Consider the following 22,816-nt stretch of genomic DNA (forward strand, 5'->3'; position numbering starts at 1 on the left):
ACCATGGTATCGTGAACGGAGTATTGGCACGCCTTACGTGTACTCACAATTCACTGGGAAGAACAGGGGGCTGTGAATCAAAAGAGGCGGAGACGAAGGGGTTAAGAACGAGGGAAGGGGTTAAGCAAGGGAAGGGGTTAGGGTCTATTTCTCAAGGCATCGGTAATCAACCTATTTGAGTGAGAATGATGGAGCGAGTGCGCAACTCGTTTTACAAAGTCCGGCTTTTATTGTAAATCTCCCGTAATGGGCACAACTCTTTCCGTGTCTTATACTGCGAGAATTTTGCATGTGCGTACCTCTAGTCGTCTTATTAGCTAGTCGGTCCTGTCCGTGGGGTTTGCAAAAGTGAATGGCGTTCTCCTTTCCACGTTATAAACAAGGGTTGAGGCATTCATTTCTGGATGGGTTGGGGGGGGGGGGTCTTTGTTTGCCCTCGTTGAGGCTGGTTTATCCAAAGATAGCCTATGTTGAAGCTAAAATAAACAATTTTGTGTTTTGTGGACATCAAATTTTTCTTCTCTTGGCTGCCGGCGCTTTTTAATCTGTTTTACCAATCTCGGGCTCTATTTACTTCTATTTACTCCTCGCCGTGTAAGAAGATTACGTTGCACGTCTTTCAATCAACTATTATTTCAAACTGAAATAAAATTTCACCACATGTTTATCAATGGTCATGTCGCCCTTCTATATTGTTCAACTTGTGCGCTGGCGAAAGTTCACCCGCGCACCTCGTTTGTTTGCGCCGATGAGGACGCACGTACGCATCGCACGCTCCTTCTCGGTAAACTTACATTGTTAAGAATCAAAGTAACACTTCGCAAGTCCAACTAAACATACTAGTGAACAGAACCGTCTTTGTAGGGAAAGTCGGTCATAATTTGCTCCTTGCGTCCTCCGACTATTCTTTGCCCGGTTGGAAGGCCAAAGTGTGACCTTGTATAAGAGTTAGGCCCGTCTTTTTTCAGCACTTCTGAATGAGTCTGTGGAATATTAGGGGCGAAGCCACTTCGGGCCGGGGGCTGTGGGCGTATCCTGTCGTCGTCGCTTTAAATGTGTTCATGGTAGTAAAACACCGGTATATAGTTTTCCAATGCACAGCGCTTGAACGTTTCTTCCTCGTGCGCAAATACGCGTACTAGAAGAACGCTCCGGACACGTTTCCCTATGGCTCTCGCTACAACGCTTCTTGAAACAAAGACACGGGATTTGAAAAGCAAAGCAAATTATGTGCCTAGCCTAATGGTTTCAGCTCGGTGGGAAAAAAACATCTACGCACCAAGAATACACATATGCACCACCTGCTTCGCTCGTCCCAAGGTTTCACATCCGTAGAAATGGCCCGGGATTTTTTTGTTGGTTTTAATTTATTTGGAGATGTAACGGCTACTATCAGCTCGACATAGGTCACAGGCGACCTGAAACCAAAATGAATGCCCAAATATGCACTAAACCGAATGGTGGTTTTGTTATTCGGGTCCCAGCCGCACACTTGCGATGTAACGAGTTCCGTACTCTTAGTAGGCATACGCATAGGAGCGGAAATGTTCACTACTGGGTTTACTATGGTCTTTAAAGAGAACAACTTTTTTATGGCCAAAGTATAGGCGAATTTTTTGTGCACAGAGAGAATGCTCATAAAGATTTGAACATATACTTTCTTAAACGGGCTCAAAAACTGAAACCCCTTCCGTTCCACCGAAGTATAACGGGCAAATTAAATAAATTGAAAATGGATGTTTGGATTTAAAATTTAAAAAATGAAAAAAGGTAATTAAACAAGATAATTACGCAGAAAATGACTATCTACAGAACAATTATAAATACAAAAGATGTAAAAGCTATTATCGCGTTATTTGCTGCTGACTTTGTTTCTGCGTGTGAGTGAAATTGTGACAAAATATTTGAGGGGTTAGATTGTTGAATATTAGCGTTAATTAGTATTGTCATTTCCTATAAAATTTTTAATGTTTTTATATATTTTATTAGCTCTGGTTTCCTTCTTACGAGATAATTTCTATGGATATGAATAAGTTGTTCTCTGTGTTTGTAATTGGGCAGTCCTGTAAATAGTGGTCAAAACAGTATGCTGCTAGGTTACAATTACTTATGTTATTATTTTTAAAGGCGAACCTATGAAAATAAAACGGAAATCTACCGTGTCCAGTGATAAACTGTGACGTGTTATAGTTGGTAGGAAAGAGGTCGGGAATTTTGTGAATACCATTTTTCCATTGGAATGTGTAGCTTTCATTTCCTTCTTGTTGCCACTCAACATTCCAATGTTTTCTTAGGTTAATTTTGAAGTGCTTTTTGATAAATTGTAGTTAAATAGGCCAGTCACTTTGTTCGCCATATTTTGCTGCTTTTTTAGCCATTCCGTCCGCTGTTTCGATACCGACATTGCCAATGTGACCTTTTATGCAGGTGAACGTTATATTGACCTGTTTTGCTTTTTAGTTTAGCATGTCCTATTTTTTATATATATTTGGGTTCCCATTATTTGGATATCTAATTGCTTTTGGGGTTGATAGGCTATCGGTATACAACTGTACGTTAACTTCTTTGAAGCTAGTTTCGAGGTATTCAAGTGCTTTTAAAATCGCGATTCCTTGTGCCACAAAGTTATTGCTGATCTGAACGGTGGTAGATCTGAACTGTGGTAGTTTCTCTAACAAATGGTGCATTGGTATTTCAAAATCTGGAAGACATTGTCGCAAGACGAGGATGAAAAGGGAAGTGCGCAAAGCAGTACGGATCTACCCTCCGTTAAATGACAACGTGGTGGTGGCCATAGACTGTACACAATCGGTGTCGGTGGCCATCTAAATAACGTCAATACATCGTTTGCATCTATCGTGGTTTATGCATTGTGTCATGCCACTCCGTAACATATTTCCGTTGGTTATTGAAGGGAGAATACAATACAGCTGAGGTATTTCCAAGTTTGTCAAGAGGTGGGAGCGCCTTAATGGCTGAATTATTATTATGTCTCTCTGTGGATCGGTAAAATTGTAGGCCGTGTGCGACTGCTAAACACTCAAAACGTTACACGATCCAGTTACTTGTGGTGGCCAAGCAATTATCATTTGTGAGATTTTACTTAGAAAGGCGCTGCGTATTTTCTGCAGCGTCTCTTACGTTTGTCCAGACAAAGACTTTTACTGTGAAATTTAACACCTTGAAGTCGCACCTTGGGTATAAAGCGCGTAATGGTGGAGGGATGCGGATTAATTTCCACAACTTGGGAATGCTTAACGTGAGCGAAATCTCAAAACCCTGGCGTTTTCGCTTTTTGTTTCCACAAGAAAGCCTTAACCACGTCCTGGATGCATGTTTCTAAGCACTTCGCTGCACAGCGCGGTACCGTTACATGTGCGGTGTCAGCGCGCGCTATATTCTATTGAGCGCCTGCTACTAGAAGAACGCCGTTCTGGCTACGAGGCGTGGCTGCGGAGTTCTGGACACCGGCGCTTACGGCATGTGCTCGAGGCTTAGCGAGTGTACTTTTTATTTTTCTATTCCTTTTTTTCTAAACTCAAGGCTAGCTGTTGTTCATATATATAACAGTGACTCGATATTCTTTGTCATCTGTTTTCGGGGCTCAGCCTATCACTACATTAAATTCCCCTTCTAAATCACACGAAAGGGCACGTCGCGTGGGTCGATGTGCAACGAAGCGTTAGAAATACACGCACAGGATCAAAGTTGTGTCCTGGGACACAACAGCGCCGCGCCACAGCCACTAATACAACGCAGGAATTCCCAGAAAAACATACAATAAGTTGTGGTCTATTTTACAAACCAAATTTCTTTTGCGCGCTATCATTATTCAATAATTACAGATTGTAGGCGCGTGTGCAATTATAGAAAGTTTTCTGTAAACCACTCCTAGATAAAATACTGCTTATATAAAAATTTTATAGAAATTTTCTAGTTTTCAAACCGCAGCTTCGGAATTTTCAAAAATTACAAATTGTTAAAACATCTTTATAAAATAATATAAGCAAGTTGGTGCTTTCTCGAGTGATATCTTTAATGTGCAATCCTTTTGCCCAGTAACAATTATGGTTGAGTAGAAGGCTGTTAATTGTGTGAAAAGATGAATTGGCTTTTCTAGTCGTATTTGCATTTTTCTCGTCCTAGATGGTGGTGAGTACCCTAGCGAACTAACTCTCTTCTGCTCCACTCAATGAGAAGGTGACAAATCATTATTGCTGTGGGATCAGGAAGCAATATCTGATCAAATGCAGTAGGATACAAAACGCCTTTTTAATATTGGGGCGATTTAGACACGGAGTTTAATCTCATTGCAAAAGAAAACGCTGAATATTCCAACTGCAATATATTTCGCACTCTTGGCACAACACCCCGCATCTTTCCTTATGCTTGACTAAGCCTTGCGTACTTCTTCACAGCTAACACTACAACGGGGGCCGTGAATTGTGTGTATTGTTTGTTGCAAGTAGAGCTTCTGCCCCCACAATTGATGTTTAAACCCGCTCGCAAGAATGCGGCGCTTTATAGGGAATCCCCCGACATGCGAGACCAGCTTCTGATCCTGTAGCATAGGGGGTATATAAATATACATAAGACGCCACCAAATGCGTCACAAAATCTGCTGGCTTTTCATTCTAGGTTATTATTATTCAACTTCAAGTACGGTTATTCAAATCACAGCGCTGGAAACTTAAGAGCTTTCCCCAGCATAACCTTCATCAAACAAGTCAGGCTGGATGTTTCCACACTAGCCTAAAACTGTTGTTCTAAAGTAAATTTGACAAATAAAAGATTCCGTGCATAGAAATTTGCTTAGCAAGAGACGACATACACTCATAACCTGCTGATGGACAGTTGTTCCAAGGACTTGCTGGGGGTGCTCCTTCTTCGTTGTGCCTTTGGCATCAGGGGAACTTCATCTTGAACGATTCGGTTGATCGACATATTATGGGCTTGTGTCCCTGTTATTTGAAATCCCGTACTTCAGGGTGTGCTCAGGGAAAATGATAATTTAGTAACAATGGGAAGCACATTGGACTGGGGAATGGTTTGTATATTTTGAAGCAGCGAAACAAAATAGACATGACCGCATACAGAAATAGCATTTTGAGCAAAGATGCTTCGGTGCTTTGTTTTTACTATAATAGCGGATAACTAGCGCATATGTAAGAAAGATTTCTGATATGGAAATTGTGCTGTACGCAACATTGTAAACTAAGTACACTTTTTCCCGACTGCATCACTGATATTAGAATTGTGGTACGAGAGATAGCCTGACACGATACCAGCAGGATCTCTCACGAAGTCCAGCCCTCGAAAAGCTGTGCTGTTAAAAAAATTTGCAGAGATCTCGGAATTGGTTTCTGTGGTGTGAGCAATATCAAGCTAAGGAGGAACGCATTGCGACCTAAGTTCGCCGAATTTTTTTTTTACCCTTTTCAATCGTGGTTGTCCTTTTGTTGCTTTATTTGGAGGGCGCAAGCGCTTGGTTCTGTGCTATCCGGGTTCTTTTTTTCCACCTGGGGATTTTTACATGAGCGAAATCTCAAAACCCGGCGTATTTGCTTTTCGTCTCCACAATAAAGCGTCCACAACGGCCAGGATGACTGTTTCTAAGCAGTTCGATGCACAGTGCCGCCACTTTACAAGTGTGGTGTCAACGCGCGCTATATTCTATTGAGCTCTTCTTAAAACACCCACCGTTCGGGTTACGTGGCGTCACGGCATAGTTTTGGGCCCCCGGCGTACGGAATTTGCTCGAGCTGAATCGAGTCTAATTTAAAAATTTTTCCATCCCTATTCTTTGTAAACTAAATTTTTGTTGTAGTTGTAAGTAATGGTGACTGGTTATGCTTAGTCACTTTTTCTCCGGGCGCAGCCAATGACAACGGTAAATTACCGTAGTAAATCACACGAAGAGGCATGTCATGTGGGGAGATGTGCAACAAAGCGTTAGAATTACACGCATAGAATCAAGCTAGGGCCTTGTGAACAAGAGCGCAGCACCCCAATCATTGAGTCAACACAGCGGGACCCAAAAACACAACAGAAAAGCTGTAGTACAAGTTTAAAAAATCAGTTTTGTAGTTCCTTTTAAGAGCTTTTTGGAATTATAACATTTGGAACGTGTAAAGCATAAGAAATTTAGTATAAAACTAACCTAGCTACGTTACACAACAAGCACAATTATATGGAAAATTTCTAATTTTTAAAGCGCAATTTTCCCATGTCTTGAAAATAAAAAATTGTTGCATCTGTTGCAGATAAAGCAATCGCCTACTTCCTTAGGTGCTAAACCTGAAAGTCAGATTGTACTTGTGTGATTTGTGTAGTGAAAAATAAGTTAGCTTGTTTATGCTTCTTTCGTTTTTCCTCTTTCTAAGGTGGTGACTTCCGGAGCAAAGTAACCTTTTTCTACTCCACTAAAAGACAACGCGCCAAAGTTAAGGTATGAGGAAGCAATTTGTCACCTTTATTCTTGGATGGATTTAGACACTGAGCGGGAACGCAAAGCGAAAAAAAAAATTCGCTCGCACTTCCCCGAGGGGGAGAGTGTGTAAGTGCGAATGCACGGTTGTTGATTGCGCGATTACGGTGGATATCGTGATCTTGGAGTGGAGAGGAGGCGCCCAACACCCGCAGTCACTGAGCGGAGAGAGGAGGAGGAGAGTAGCGCCCGCCGTTACGGCGAGGGCTACACGAGCGCCCTCACGCGTCGGAATGCGGAGCGCCCGCTACGCGAGCGAGAGCTCTCCCGCCCTAAGTGGAGAGGAGGCGCCCAACACCCGCAGTCACTCAGCGGAGAGAGGAGGAGGAGAGTAGCGCGCGCCCATCTCCCCCCGTTGCTAGAGAAGACGAGGAGGAAGACGAGGAGCGCGCGCACCCGCAGCTGTTGCTATGCGGACAACGGCGGCGGACGATTCAGGCTCACTTAAGAAGTGCATTCGTACTTAAAAAAATTCTGAATAATCCAGCTGCAAAGTGTTGTTGCGTGAGCTACACTCGACGAGGTTGAGGAGCTTGGCGTGGCTCCTAGAGAGCCCACAGCGCATGCGCAAGGAGCAGTGACGTCACACGGTGCACAGAACTTTGCTCGCTGCGCGGCGTCTCTAACACAGTACACGCACCTATTGTCTTTTCTGACCTCCGTTCCGCACGTGGCCGGCCGTTCCACTTGATTGTCATGAAAGGGTTGGCCGGTTGTCTAACTCATAGCTCGTGCGTCGCAGCAACATCGGTGTGCGCCTGTCGAACCAGCTTTGCTCTGGGGAGATTGGTGACGCTGTCCCCGCCTAACAAATATACATGCGTATACCGTGTGTGTGTGTCATTGATGCAAGAATAAGCATGATAACCAAGCGAATTCTAGACAATCAAGAAAGCTAAGAATAACCAGCTGAACCTTATCTGACGCCACGTGCATCCTGGCATAGTTGAGCTAACCCACTGATAATTTTTTCGCCCCCTTGGCCCAACCTCCACATCTGTTCTTGTGCTTGACTCAGCCTGGCGTACTTCACAGCTAACCCTACATGTGGTGCCATGATTTGCGTGTAATGTTTGTTGCCACTGCAGCTTCTTCTACTACTATTGATCTTTAAAGATTACCGCAATAATGTAACCCTTTATAAGTAATGCTTTTGAAATGGAAGAATAGTTTCTTCTCGTCTAGCATGTAGAGTTATGTAAACGAGCATATGACACCGACCAATGCGTGAGAAAATCTGCCGGCTTTCCATTGTACGAGAACCAGCATGGTTATTCCACTCACTGCGCTGGAAACTCTATAAGCGGTCTCCGCAGCATGACCTTATACAAACAAATGAGATTGGATGTTTCGACACTGGCCTGAAGCCATTGTTTTAAAGAAAAATGTTTCTACAATGAAAGTATATTTCACCGCGCCAAGATTACAAGGTTAGAAATTTAATTCGCAATGAGCGTAATACACTCACTGTTGTTGATGGCTGTTCACACGACATGTTGGTGGTGCTCCTTCCTCTTTGTGCCAGGCTGGTCCCCTTTGGAATCACCGGAAATTTACCGTACACGAGGCAATCGATCGACATATTCCCTGCTTGTTTTCCTGTTATTTTGAATCACGTTGTTCAAAGTGTGCTCTGACAATTTCAAATTGGTACTAATGGAAATAAAGTACATTCGTGTGGGAAAAGGGCTGCAGATCTCGAATCAGCGAAATAAAAGAGACATCACCGCCTACCGAAATACTATTTTGACTGTAGATGATTATGTGTTTTGGTTATACAACAATACTCGATAACACGCGCATTGTAAGTAATATTTCAATTATAAAAATTTTGCTCGGCGTCACATTTTAAACAATGTTGACTTTGTTTGGCGTGACTGCCTCGGTGATTTTAGAATTGTGGGGCCAGAGATAGCCTGACACGGTACCAACAGGTACTGTCATAACCGCCAGCCATCGAAAAGCTGTGCTATTACAAAAATCAAAAATATTCATTTCGATCTTTATCGCACCCAGTTCGCCCCTACACTCTTTATTCAACCTGTTCTCTTTCTTGCCATATTTGGAAGGCGGAGAGAGTTGGTTTTACACTGGTAATAATTACCAGCTATTGGTACGTCGAGTAAGGCATTGTAGCGAGCAAGTAAAAACACTATAAATATGTTGGTGTAGAAGAAACACCGAAAGATTAGTTTATACCTGGATCTCAGAAATCACGTTTGTGTAGCATGCATTCGACAACGTTATGGCCATCAGGAGAAGTATAGCCAATGGTTTCAGTCGTGTAGGATAATAACCGCGGTGCATCCTGCATGCCATTGGAGGCCGAAAAAAATAGGAAGTGAGAACAATATATCTTTCGTTTAGCGTATCCGGTGGCTACCGATATCACGGGTCCAGTATGCACAAGGACAACAGCTTCGCAGTGAACCATGCTCTGGTGGATCGTGTTGGCACTGACTATTGCGGTGGCGGTTATATAGCGTCCGCCTTTGACGCACCGTCAACAACTTCTGCAGCTGCGAGTTCATCTGGTAAGCAGATGGGCAGATCGCGGGTCGATACGTTTCAGTGATGACAGGGATATCGGAAATGCGTCTCGAACCGCGTCCCCTGTGTTCGCCATCAGAGGTGGTGGAGGTAGCGTGATTACATCCTACGTTGCTTCCAACTCGCGGCGAACCTGGTCCCTATGATTTACAAGCGGTGACGCAAAATCACACGATTAGAGTCTAAGAGGTTTAGAAGGGAACAGAGAGGAGTCTTAACTGACGCCATAAGAAAGGTCTTGCACTAAGGCGAAAACAAAGAGAAAGCAACGATAGAGCATGCCCTACGCTATTTCGCATGATGTTGTAAATTATAACAAAACCTACAGTTTTGTTTCACCTACATTAGAATGATTTCCGAGAATATTTATGTTTTAACAGCAAGCCATAAAAACGTAAATATTGCCTCAGAGCAAAGTTAACAGCTGAACACAACCACGGGCACACCTATCATCGAAGAAATATAGGCTGCGGCTTCGCTCCGCTCACCCTGAATATGCGATCTGAAAGCTTTGGTTTGCCTGGGGAAATCTTTGTTACATTTGGTTAATCGTTCATTGAACTGTTTTGATTATACTGTTCTTCCTAGGCCTGCCTTTGCCTACAGTTGGGGTCGCGCTTCTGCCGTTTTCAGACACGAATGGGGCGCCGGAAGGCAGCCGCGGGGTGGTTAGACGCCCCTTGCTAACGACGTCTAAGTGCCTCAAGCTCTCGTGCGACGCTCAGTGAATACCGAAGAGCCTCGCGCTCATTCGTGACCAACACCGCATGCACGTGCCGAATCACGTGGTCATGCGAAAAACAGCGGCGGAGATCTCATGCAGCAACCGGCAGCGGCCTCTAGCAGCGAATAAAGCGGGCGTCGCCGGAGCTTGCCACTGGGAGTTACGTGACAGATGCATTGTGAAAGACACGGACCCGCAGTGATAAATTTTAGGTCGCGTTTTCTGCGACGCACAAGCCACTGTAGAAGAATAGCAAAGCTTTCATTTAAAGGACGCTGCTGGTGGCTAGGTTATTCGTGCTCTGAATCACGACTAACGACGTATTATTACATCGGTACTCATGTGGAACTGTTCCTGTATTCTTCATCCTGCCTTCAAGCAACCAAATCATAACAGCAGAGCCGTTGCACAGAAAGTAAGTTCGGTGTTCAGAAAAAAGATCAAGAAAACGGGGGGCGCTGTTGAGCGTGTAACTTATTGCGACCCCCGAACGTTTCAGGGGCGCGCAGTTGCAAAGAAAAAAAAAACTGGCACAAACCATGTGGAGGAAGCAAATGCCCAGCGCTTTTGAGCGTGTGCCTCGCGGATACCGCCAAGTCCGAGGCTAATGCAGTGGCTTTAGCAAAACATGAACGTGATGATGATGTTTGGTGTTTTATGGCGCAAGGCCAACGAGGGCAAAGAGCGCCAAAACGGTGGTTAGGTATGAAGGATGTAACCGTAAACGCTAAAACCGTTCAACAAAGAAAAGTGAATTCAGTAAAAGACATTGAGGGTGGCTGGTGTAAAAGGCCAGGTTGTAATGGTGCGTGGCATGAAATCGTGTTCAAAAGCAACTACGCGTGATAGGAAATGAGGTGTAAAAACTTGATGTCACTAAGAAACTTAAAGGTGCGTTGTACAGGAATTATGGGGTCATCCCCTAAAAACAATGCTGGATGTAGTGGAATGTGTTGTCTGTAGAGGTTGGCGAAGTGTTTCTGTCGTGTTGTGTGGAGTGCTTTGCATTGAAGTAGCACATGGATCACGGATAGGCCGTTTCCACACCTGCTACACAAGGGTCTTGGAGATCTCGTGAGCAGGTATGAGTGTGTTGCATGCGTGTGGCCTATCCGTAATCGAGCCAGGGTAACTTCTTTGTGCCTGTTGTGTGTGTCAGTGGTGTATGCTCCCAAGAGTGTGTTTATAACGTGTACTTTGTTGTCTGCCTGTTCATTTCAGTGTGCTTGCCATATATTGCGAAGGTGTTGTCTAATGTGTGACTTAAGGTGAGTGTACGGTATTGTTGTTATGTCTACTGTGTTCGCAAGTGCAGCAGCAGCGGCCATTTGATCTGCTGTCTCGTTTCCGGTGATCCCCGAGTGACCTGGCACCCACCATACGGTCACTTCAAGACCTGATGCATATGCTGACATAATGGTTTTGTAAACTAAATGAATACCATGGTTTTTACAAAGCTGCTTAGATGACAATGCACGTACTACTCAAGGAATATATAAAGATGATGGACGTGGGAATTTTATGATGAACTTTGTGCTTTAAAACTAGAAATATGCCATAGGCTTCAGCCGTAAAACTGCTGCTTTTCGAGTTTAGGGTGTTAGATACCCTAAAATCAGGTCCGTGCGCAGCACACGACACCATACGGGCTGTTTTTGACGCGTCGCTAAAAAATTCTGCACACTTGTATTTCTCTTGAAGGAACATGAAGTGCTGAAGAATTACAATTGTGGGTACTCGTTTTTTATCAATCGCTACAAAGCACAAATCGCACCTCACGGGGCGAAGCTGCCACGGTGGTAAAAAGTCGAAAGGGTTGATTTGTAGGTGTCTGAAAAGGCGACAGATAATTCTGACACTTCCTGTCTCACCCTATGTGAGAACGGAGCAGAGATAGATGGACGATTAAGAAGAAGTTGTGACATGGGTGCATCACAAATAAATGGTTTGAAAGGATGGTCGGTTAGTGACGAAATTTTAAAAGCGTACAGAACATCTAGGTATGTTCGCTGATGATCTAGGGACCATTCATCGCACTCGACGTATAGGCTTTGTACGGGGCTTGTACGGAAAGCGCCCGACGCGAGGCAGACCCCAAGTGAAGCACTGGGTCTAGCTTTTTCAGCGCTGTTTTTGTTGCTGACCCATAAACCACGTCCTATAGTCCAAGCGGGACCCCACCAAGCTTGTGAAGACACGTAAGAGGAGTTGCTTGCCCGCGCCATAAGAGTGGTGTGAAAGAACCTTAAGTATGTTTATTGCTTTGATGCATTTATGTTTTAGTTGTCTGATGTGAGCGATGAATGTTTGTTTCTCGTCTAATACGACGCCTAGAATATTGTGTTCCTTTTTTACAGGAATCAAGTTACCATTTAATTTAATTTCATGGTCGGGTTGGATACCTCGCCTCTTTGAGAAAACGACGCAGGTACTCTGTCCAGGATTAATCCTAAAACCGTTTTGATCAGCCCAGTGAGCAAGCTTGTTTGCCCCAAGCTGGATCTGTCGTTCACATATGGACATATTACACGATTTAAATGATATTTGTATGTCATCCACACACATCGAACAGGAGATTGTTGGTGGCAATGCCTTCCGAAATGAATTCATTTTGACTATAAACAAAGTGCAGCTCAAAACACCACCTTGAGGCACGCCATTTATTTATTTATTTATTTATTGTACCCTCAGGGTAAAAATACATTGTAGAGGGGAGGGGCAATAATAATCAAGTAAGAAACGATACAAGCACAAAAATACTTCGAAAAGAACATTAGTGAAGAACATCAAGTTTGTATGGGCTGTTTACTGGGTTACATCTCAGTGCACAGTTGAAACAACAACAAAAAAAAGCCTTGGCAGTCAAAATAGAAGCAACGAAAACGCTTTTAAATAATGAGAACACAAACCAGTTGTTAGAATTTTCACCGAACAGCGGGTAAAAAGGAACAAAAAAAATTGAAGAAAAATGTACAGACGCGACAAAGAGGCCCTTATTTCAACAGCGCATGCCCACGCAAGAACAAGATGCGGTATATCCAACAATCTATAGCGTTATCGTGTACACTAGGAAAAAAAAAAAAAAGAAGAGTTCTCATTTTGGCAATTCCAATTTACAGATAATTTTGAACAGAGCCCGTGCATGCTCATAACAAAACAAACATAAACAGCAGCACGGAAGGGCCCATAAATCACATTCCACCATACTGAATTTCCGCGTGCCGTATATGACACTGCAAGGGTAACATAGCGGGAACCGGAATTGAAAAAGTTAAACAAAAGTAGAACACTACGACGTGAGTAAATTACTCAAGGCATTTTTAAAGAGAGTCGGATTGACTATGCTGGTGATGGAATGGGGAACACGATTCCAGTCATTACATGTTTTGGGCAAGAATGAGGTTGAATGTGTGACGGTATTTGAATGAGGAACATAAACTTTCTGGAGATGGTTTTGGCGCGATGAGATGTAATTTGGAGGCCTTATCCAGATAGCATGCAAAGCAAGATTATGATAGTAGATTTTGTGAAAGAGGCAGAGACGGGCGTTTTTCCTTCGGGTGGCTAGAGCGGAAAGGCCCAAGTGAAACTTCATCTGCGTTACACTGGATGTGCGATGATAATTATCAAGAATGAAACGGGATGCACGGTTCTGAACTCGCTCAAGCATGTCTATTAATGTGGAGTGACCAGGGTCCCACACTGAGGACGCATATTCAAGTTGAGGGCGGATGTATGTCGTGTACAGGAGCAGTTTTAGAGCTGCAGGAGCAAGGAAGAAATTTCTGCGGAGGTACCCTGGTGTCTGGTTAGCTTTTGCTGTGATATGTTCGATATGAGTATTCCAGGAAAGGTTGTTAGTGATGTAAACACCAAGGTAACGGTACGATGTTACAGGATCTAATGGGGAATTGCTTAAGTAGTATGTTGGAGGCCCATCACCTTTACGGCTTATTCGCATAACTTTGCATTTCTTAATGTTTAGCTCCATTTGCCATGTTTGACACCAAGATGTCACAGTGTTGAGATCGGTCTGAAGGTTTGTAATATCCGAGTCACTAGTAATTTTATGGGACATGACACAGTCGTCAGCAAATAAATAAATTTGAGAGTGAATGTTACTAGGCAAGTCGTTTATATAAATTAAAAAGAGTAATGGTCCAAGTACCGACCCTTGGGGGACGCCTGAAAGAACGGGGGCTGTGGGGGAGTTGTAATCATTGGCGTTGACAAACTGTACACGTGAAGTTAAAAAGGCATGGATCCATCCGATTATTAAGGGCTCGATATTTAAGTTGCTCATTTTGTAAAGGAGGAGTGAATGATTGACCTTGTCAAAGGCTTTCGCAAAATCTAAGAATACGCAGTCAGTTATGTAACCATTGTCTAGATTTTCATGTAGCTGGTTGGTAAAGGGTACTAACTGAGTGTCGCAGGAGAAATTTTTGCGGAACCCGTGCTGAGCGACTGTGAAAAAGTTGTTACTCTCAAGGAAACGGGTAAGCTCGGAAAAAATTACATGTTCCATTAATTTACAAGGCACAGGAGTAAGTGAGATGGGTCTGTAATTGCAAGGATCCTGCGTTGCTCCAGATTTGTGTACAGGTACAATTTTGTTTGTTCTCCAGTCGTGCGGAAGTACGCCTTCGTTATACGATTGCGAGAATATACATTGCAAGAATATGGAACAGTACTCGGCGGCGTTCTTCAAAAATTTAGAGGTTATTTCGTCTACGCCGCATGAAGATTTGGATTTAAGCCTTTGAATTATTGTTTTAATTTCTGTAGCGCTAAAGATAATGGGATCCATGGGGGTATGATTACATGGCGGGAGTTCTGGGTAATGAGAGCGGATACCTGACGCAGAGAATAATCTAACAAAAGTATCGTTTAGTAAAGAAGCACAAAGATGGCTTGGCACATGGTCACCTCTAGGGGTAACTAATGATAGTTTGTTACTAGCGGGAGTTTGTAAATGTTCCAAAACTGTTTCGGATTCGTCTTTAGGATGCTAGGAAGGGTACTTGAAAAAAATGTTGATTTCGCAGCCCTTAAGGTGCCTAAATACTTTGAAGCAGCTCCCCGATACTGTGCCCATCGAGAAGCACTTGGTGACCGTCGAAAACTGCGAAATATTCTTCTTTTTTTGTTGGCGAGCCGATTTAAGTGCCGATTGTACCACGGGGCGTTACGATTAGAATAAACGTGACGAACCGGAATAAATTTATGAATTAGTTCCAGAACCTTGTTCTTGAAGATATTCCAGTTGGTTTCGACCGATCGTTCAAGGTATCCAGGCAGAAAAACGTCTAGAAATGAGCCAAGTTCTTCATTGATCGCCGAATAGTTCCCTTTGTTGTAATCTCTAATGGCTTTGTAGTGTTTCCTGGATGATGGGCGACGGTACGTTATTGAAAAATGCAAGACATCATGATCACTGAGGCCGGGTAAATGCACAACTGGCGAGATTATGTCAGGCGAAGATGACAAAACAAGATCCAACACAGATGAAGAATGCTCTGTAATTCGTGTAGGCGATGTTACAAGCTGCGAAAGGCTGAAGTCTGCGCATAGTGTGGTAAAACGTTTTGCTTCTATTGTATCTGCACGAGGTGAGGGAAGTGTGTGAGACCAAGTAATGTTAGGGAAATTGAAATCACCCAGTAATTGAATGGGCACACCTGGAAATCTGACTGTAATGTGGTTTAAGCAGTCATGCAGGCTTTCGCAAAATGATGTAGCTGCTGACGGTGGACGATAACAGACACCAAGTATAATTTTCCTGAAGTTCACCGTTATGCAACACCATACGCACTCCAGCTCGGATATGACGGGTAAACAAAAACACTCATAGCATTCATCAACAGCAATCAAGACACCCCCTCCAATTCTGTCTTTTCTATCGTTCCGAAAGATTCGGTATTTTTTGTTGGCATAAAAAAGTTCAGAATCTCTTACTTTGCTCGATAGCCACGTTTCCGTTAGCGCAATGATATCTGGTTGACAATCATTAATTAGGGCACAAAACGCATCTCGTTTAGGAATAAGGCTCCGAATGTTGCTGAAAACAACAGGAATGTGGGATTCTATTGGTGCGCGGCCACCACCCCTCACATTTTCCTATGTGTCTACAGAGGGCCTAACGCGTCCAGAACGAAGGGCTCGGGGAGACGAATCGGGTTTGCTAACCGCTGGTACACCCATTTCATAGATAACGTCATCGGTTTCATTGTAGCCATATCGTTTGTTATTCACAATTAGAACATTCGTGAGAGTATGAAAGGAACCTTCAAAGATTTGCCATGTTCAGTTAATTTTTTTCTTGCTGCACGAGTTGCTGCACAGAAGTCTTCCGACATGCCTACGTCGCTATCTTTGAGGAGCTTTCGTTTTGATAGGACGAGTTCTTTCGTTTTGCACGAAGCAAATTTTACTACGATTGGTCGCGTTTTGCCTTCTTCGAACCGTCCGATCCTGTGAGCCCGTTCTATGTGATCACTTGATAAAGTAAGAGTGAGGGTGTGCCGAACTATTTCCAAGATTTTGGTTTCTGATTCTGAGGCTGATTCTTTGGCAGTATCCGGTATATTAAAAAACAAAAGATTATCCCAACGAGCACGATCTTCAGCATCATCGAGACGTGAACGGAGTACGCAGGTATCGCTTTCGACGCGGTTTACCGTTTCGCAAAGATTTGTTAAGTCCTGGCGCCACTCTTCAAGAACAGACGTTTGCGTTTCCACTCTTTCCAACCTTGCCTTCACTTCCGCGATTGTTTTAGAGTCATTTTGCTGCTGTAGTTTTAATTGTTCAATTGCTGTAGACATAGCCTTTTGTTCTGATTCCATCCGGATTGATCGAGCATTAAGGTCCCTTACTGTTTCCAGAATCTCAATTAGCGCGTCACTGGTGGGGCCCGGATTACATTCAATATCACCTCACAACATCAAAAACAAAGAACAGAAAGGCTCGGTCAGTGCTTCAGGGCATGGAAGCACTACAATGAAAACGTCGTCGGACTTAAAGCAGCGCAGGGGTAACTTAGAAATGTAACTAACCTGCAGAACGAAAAGAACTGGGCGTGAGAACTTCATCTTGTTTGTGCTTCCATGCCCTCTGAGGAACCAACGAGGGTGCTCCTCCTCCATTCTCCTGCACGTGACTGTTTGAGAGTGCCTAACCAACTCTGACACGAAATGTTCGTAAAGATAGGTAGCTGGTCAGAGTGTTCAGCATGTTACCAGATATACCAAAGGATTTGAGCTCCCTAAGGATGCCATAGCGCCATGTAGTATCATATGCCTTTTCAATATCAAAGAGCACGGTCATGCAATACTGCTTATGAAGATAGGCATCCTTAATGCAAGATTCTAGCGGTACTAGTTGGCCATTTGTAGACCGCCCCGCCCTGAAGCCCGCCTGGCAGCTCTCGAGAAGACCACTGTACTCAAGAAAGTACACGAGTCTCCTGTTGATCATCTTCTGGAGAAGCTTGCCCAGGCAGCTTGTGAGGGCGATAGGTCTATAACTGGCAGGAGAAGAAGGGTCTTTACCCTCCTTCAGAAACGCCACTACAATAGCCTCCTTCCAAGATTTTGGGATGTGCCCCGAAAGCCATATGTTATTGTATAGGTGTAGGAGTGTTTCAAGTGTATCTGGGTGTAGGTGTTGTATCATGGTGTATGTAATCTGATCGCGCCTGTAGCTGAAGGTTTACATCTGCTCACGGCAGCCCTCAACTCATACAGTGTAAATTCAGAATTATAACCAGATTTTGACCTGTTATTTTCATGTAGGGACTTTTTTTCAGAAGTATTTTTATGTTTCAGGAAAGTGTCTGTGTAATGTGCAGAGCTGGAAACCTGTTGGAAGTGTCGTGCAATGCGTTAGCCTGGTCTTAGAATGTGTCCCCTGTTGTACTGACCAGGGGCAGGCTATGTGTATGTTGTCCTTTAGGTTTGCGTATTCTTGTCCATACCTTGTGTGCATCTGTGTATGAGTTAATGGATGTAAGGAAGGTGCGCCAACTCTCTCGCTTTGCCTCACGGCGCACACGTTTTCCAACCGCCTTGGCCCGTTTGAACAACAAAAGATGACCCGACGTGGGGTACCGACGGAGGATACCCCACGCCTTGTTCTGGGCCTCTCGCGCGCGCCTACAGTCCTCATGCCACCACGGCCTCCTCTGATTGCGTGGGGCACCAGAGACATGGGGAATGGACTTCTCGGCGGCGTCGCGGATATGTGCCGTGAGGAGTTGGGTAGCTTCTTCAACGTGTAGGTGTTCAATGGATGTGTGGGGTAGTTTAGATGTTTCTGTAAATGTACTCCAGTTCGCTCTATCTTCATTGAACCTGTTATGGGAAGGTGAACTGTTCGGGCCTTTACCTAAGTATGTTAATGTGGTTGGGAAGTGGCCACAACTAATGGGTTAGTGCCAACGTCCCATTCTACAGATGGAAAGAGTACTGAAGAGCCAATCGCCAAATCGAGGTGTGAATAAGTGTTGTGTCCTATGTTATGGTATGTAGGCTTGTTTGTATTGAATAGGCATGCTCCCGAAGATGTTAGATATTTTTCGATAATGCGACCTCGGGCATCTGTGCGAGCAAAGCCCCAAAGAGAGTTATGTGCGTTGAGGTCACCTAAAAGAATGAAAGGTCAGGGTAGCTGATCCACAAGGCCCTCGAAATCCGAACTCATGAGCTGGAAATCAGGAGGGATGTAAACTGAGAATAGAGTTATTAGCCTATTGAAAATTACGATACGAATGGCAACAGCCTTAAGGGCGGCCTGTAACAGGATAGAATGACACGCCAAAGACTTTCGGGCAATGATGGCCACACCCCCGGAAGATGTACCACCACCATCCCTGTCCTTCCTAAATACCTGGTAACTATTCAAAAAGTTTGTATGTGTGGAATTTAGGTGTGTTTCTCGTATACACATGACACTTGGCTGATTGGAGTGCAGTATTTCGTACACATCGTCAAGATTTTTAAAGAGGCCTCTACCGCAGATACCGCATGGCGCTACAGATATCTTAGAGACCTGAAACCGTTTGGTATATCAGGTAACATGCTAAACACTCTTTCCAGGTACCTGTCCGAACGAATATTTCGGGCCAGAGTGGGTCCAACCCTTTCAAACGCTCAATGCAGGAAAATGGTGTGCCATAAGGTGTGTATTGAGCTGCACCTTTTTTATAGTAAAGATGAACTCTCTCCGAAAGGCACTGCCGACAACCATCTCCTGCTTGATGTATGTAAATGACGTTGAAATATCTGTTAAATCATGTAACATATCCATTTGTGAACGTCCGGTCCAGCTTGGGGTAAACATACTTTTTTGCCTGGCAGATGAAAATGAATTTAAACTTAATCCTTCTAAAAGTACCTGCGTTGTATTCTAAAAAATGCGGGGCATGCTGCCCAATCCAGACGTAGAACTCAATGGTAATTCAATTCCAGTAAAAAAGAGCACAAGGTTTTGGGTGTGGTGTTTGACGAGAAACTCACATTCGTAATCCACAGAACACGACTCAAACAAAAATGCCTCAACACAATGAATATTCTGAAAGTCCTATCTCGTCAATCATTCGGTGGCGACAAAGAACTGCTGCTTCGATTTGATGCGGCGTTGGACTACGGAAACATTGTGTATGGGTCAGCCACAAAAACCTGCACTTAATATGTTTCCGAGATTAACAGCGCGAAAGAATGGGACAACAAATGAGTAGAAAAACATAGCGCTGACTAACAACCGAAGTTTTTTATCGCTGGACCGCAATAAATAGGTGTAAAGGAGGGTGATACGTGACGCTAGACGTAAACATTTTTTACAAACAAAAACTAAACGCCACGCAATCTAAACACAGTAATCTGCAAAGCTAAAGCTAAAGCACAAACAGTGCACCACAAATCGGATGCTCCTCCGCACGTGGATTCGGCAAGCTATCCAAATAGCTGATTTCTTTGTCTGTAAGGCCGATGGAGGGCGTAGTGACACAATCTTGTTCCCGTTTCTGAATTTTTCATGCGTCTCGCATCTCTCGTCTCGCGCTGTCAGGATAACGAGCCAGCACGTGGCACTGCTGAAATTCTAGCAGGCATGCACAAGGAAATAAAAGAATGAATGAATGAAAGTGTGCGCACTTTGCCACATGCGCTGCAAGCGTGCTCACCGAGGAGTTGCGTACATAGCACGCGTGCTCTCGTAGGAGATGTTGAGGCCCCACGTACGAGCGTGCACACGACACTGGTATTTTGTACACAACACCTTTCTCACAGTGGACAGCCGATTCAGTGTGCTTCTTTTTAGACTTGCTTTCCGCTGGGCCTTCGCAGTTCACATTTCGACACATACTGCTTAAGTTGTTAGGTGACGTCAACACAAGGTGTACACCTGCTCGCTCTACTATTTTCTTCAGACGGTGGCTTACGCAATGAATGTAGGGAATGACCGCTACATTTTCCTTCTCTCATGGAGGCTCCCGTTCGTGTTGTGCCTTTCTCATGTATTTTAGCAGCTTGTGGGCGACGCTACAGAGAAGCGAGTCAGAAAAGCTACCCTTACGTAGACGGCATGTTTGAGCGTCAAGGCTGCCCTGCACGTGATGGCAAGACCTGAACAATGAGTTCTCCAAAGCAGACGTAGCCTTACCTCTCTTGAAAAGCTTAGAATGTGCGGAGGTGAAAGGCATGAAGCCTTTTTCGGAGCGCGGGGAATAGCTCCAACAGCGGTGTTCAGCGCTACAGTACAATCTTAGATGTAAGAACTGGAGTTCGTTATATGCGGGTATTTCCTTAGTTAGCACGAAGTCACTTAAGGTTTCGGCGAAGGTCCCCAAAAGGCCATCGACGTTTTGCGCTTGCCCGTTCTCAGACACCTTGTAGAAAATGATAAAATCATCGACGAAGCGGAAAACCTTTAACGCTGTGCTGTCTTTCAGATCTGCAACGAAGCTTCTGTCATGCCGCGCAAGCGCAAGGTCGCTCATGATAGGCGCAATGCATGAACCAATGCAAACCCCTTCTTCTGGAGGTAGGCGCAAACTTCAAATTTGATGAACGTGGCACGAAGGTAAAAGGATAGCAGCTCAATAAAGCCTCCCAGCCTGATTTCGCATTCATTCTGGAAGCGGATTGCGCCTCAGCTGTCGATACCTTCTTCAACCGCCGGGTAAATGGAAGAGTGCGGTAGCGAATAGTAAAGATCTTTAAGATCTACTGAGAAGGCACGGGTAGATCTTTAAGATCTACTAAGAGGAAAAAGTATAAAACTAAAGTTTTATAATTTCTTTCAAACCAATTACACAGCAATGGTAGTATACATACAGCAAACCTTGCCACGAATAAAAATATAAATAATTCATTGTTCGAATTTGAAGGCGGATGGTTGTTAACCCGTCGGAATCGAACTTGCGCCTCCGCAAGTGTATTTATTTATTTATTTATTTATTTATTTATTTATTTATTTATTTATTTATTTATTTATTTATTTATTTATTTATTTATTTATTTATTTATTTATTTATTTATTTATTTTTTTATTTGACGCCTGTTTTGCATTTCAATGCATTACAGCAGGGTAGCACTAAGGATCAAACTTGAGACCAAATATTTCTACAAAGCGCTGCAAAAATTGTGACTAGAATCAGTGAATACAATCATACGAGGAAGATAATTGCACTCTCATTGATCTAAGTCAAATGAATCGCGCAAGGAGTCACCTTTAAAGGAAAGTTAATAATTTGCTTTAAGCTAGCGGTACCACTTTGGGATATGCAGAATGGTGGTTGGATATACTTCTCCCCTTCTATTCCACTTTTCGAATGATAGATATTACGAAAAACTTTCAGGCAGATGTGTGGCCTGTTATCTTTCCCGTCTTCTATTTACGCTCACTTTTACTCTCTTTCATTCGAAGTTGACAGTGTCACTTAACTCTAACGAAACGCAATGCCATTTTCTGTATGTTTTCAAGAGTATCAACCAGCTCTTCGGTGTAGGGATCACAGAGAGCCCATGCGTTCTCCAACTTTGAGCGCACATGAGTGAAATACGGTAGTTATTTTAAGTTAGATGGAGGTTCGCTGAAATTTTGTCTCAGAAAGCCAAAAACACGTGAAGCATTAACTTTTGTGTTGTGAACGTGCCTGTTTACCCTCTAAGCGCTCGTTCAATACAGTACTATTTATTTATAATCCGCGGCCGTTTTTAAAGCAGCGTAATTTACGGTATACGTATTAAATTCGAATGTACATTTTCTGGTAACTTCGACGTTAACACACTTTATAACACTCAACGACTTTTCTGTGTCAGCACACCAGGATGTTACTAAATTCGAATTATACTGCAGGTATTTGGTATCACGTTCATTCGCAACAGTCCTGTAAACTACAGTAATTTGCGAACATTCTCAACAAAGATTTTAGGCCACTATTAATAACCTTTATATATAACAAAAATAAAGAGGGCCCGTAAATAAGGCTAGGGCAATGTCTGAGGTCACAGGAACATATCCGGCCGAACAACAGTTGAGAGTGACCGAGTGCTGTCTTAGAAAGAGATACTGGGCTATCCATGCCATAAAGAATTCTTTCAGTTTATAGCTAACTATTTACTAACAAGACGCTGATATGAAACACCACCAAATGCGTTTTGCAGTTCAAGAAAATACAATGAACTATTTTAAGCATATCTATTGCTAGAGCCAAATCGAGCGGGAACTCAACAAGCCGCGTTGAGCAAGAAAAACATGACACCGTGTTTACTAGGATGCTGGCGATTGTGTTTAACCAGATGAGTCATTTCCGAAGTGTAGCTAAGCTCACTTTCAAACACCGCAACTAAATTAACATCCAGGTTTCGTCATTGATAATGCTGTTTTGTTATCCCAAATTTGAAATAACAGTTTTGTTAAAGAGGCAGTAATAAAATCCAATGCAGTAGCGCAGTGGAGGGCACGAAGTTGAGCCTACCAATTCACTAGCTCAGCCTCTTCTAGGTTTATCACCAAGAAAATATTGCAACATTGTTTTTCGTAGCGCTATT

The sequence above is a fragment of the Haemaphysalis longicornis genome, unplaced genomic scaffold (genome assembly GCF_048455015.1).
Source record: "Haemaphysalis longicornis isolate Haplotype H1 unplaced genomic scaffold, Haemaphysalis longicornis Haplotype H1 scaffold_13, whole genome shotgun sequence".
NCBI lineage: Eukaryota > Metazoa > Arthropoda > Arachnida > Ixodida > Ixodidae > Haemaphysalis > Haemaphysalis longicornis.